This window comes from Dipteris shenzhenensis, unplaced genomic scaffold (genome assembly GCF_047967505.1).
Source record: "Dipteris shenzhenensis isolate YYH24624 ecotype China unplaced genomic scaffold, Dip_SZ_1.0 scaf0340, whole genome shotgun sequence".
In the NCBI taxonomy this organism is placed as follows: Eukaryota; Viridiplantae; Streptophyta; class Polypodiopsida; order Gleicheniales; family Dipteridaceae; genus Dipteris; species Dipteris shenzhenensis.
In genome coordinates, this window is record NW_028239646.1 from 143,925 (window position 1) to 144,797 (window position 873).

The following is an 873-nucleotide window of genomic DNA, read 5'->3' on the forward strand; positions in this document are numbered from 1 at the left end:
ATTTCCGATTCTCTCACCGGATCCTGCCGTTGATAAAGAGGTACACTTTTTAAAATACCCCCTATATGTTGGAGGGAATAGGGGAAGGGGACAGATCTATCCCGATGGAAGTAAAAGCAATAATACGGTTTACAACGCTTCGGCGACGGGAAGGATAACTAGAATAACACGTAGGGAGAGGGGGGGTGGATACGAAATCACTACCCAAGAGACATCGGGGGGTCGTGAAGTAGTTGATACTGTACCTCCCGGTCCCGAACTTATCGTTTCGGAGGGTGAATATATTAAAGCTGATTAACCATCGACCAATAACCCTAACGTGGGTGGATTCGGTCAAGCAGAGGCAGAGATTGTACTTCAGGATCCATTACGTGTTCAAGGTCTTCTACTTTTTCTTGCATCGGTTACTCTGGCCCAGATATTCCCAGTGTCAAAGAAGAAGCAGTTCGAGAAAGTCCAATTGGCGGAGATGAATTTCTGAGTCCATACTTTTCGGATGTGAACCATCCGGAAAGGGTTGGTAATTGACTGTAAATCCGACGAGTCAAAGACAAATTCTGGATTTCTACCTCTTCTATACGTCTAAACGAAGCGATAAGTAACTCTTGTGGTATCATTTGGAGCCGGTTGAGTCCAGTTAGCAGTAAGAATAACTGGAATTCTTCAAAAACATATTCGGTGATGAAACCAAGTTTTCAATAATAGTCTCCCCGACAGGTATCAGAAAATATATCCAATTTTGCTAACTATTTTTTCTATTCCGATATCGGTGGTGGCGGGTGAGCCACCGCCACCGTGTACTCCCCCCAATTTACTATGAGGAAATCGACCTGGAATTGGATTTAAACCTCAGGTCGAGTCCTTCCTTCTTCC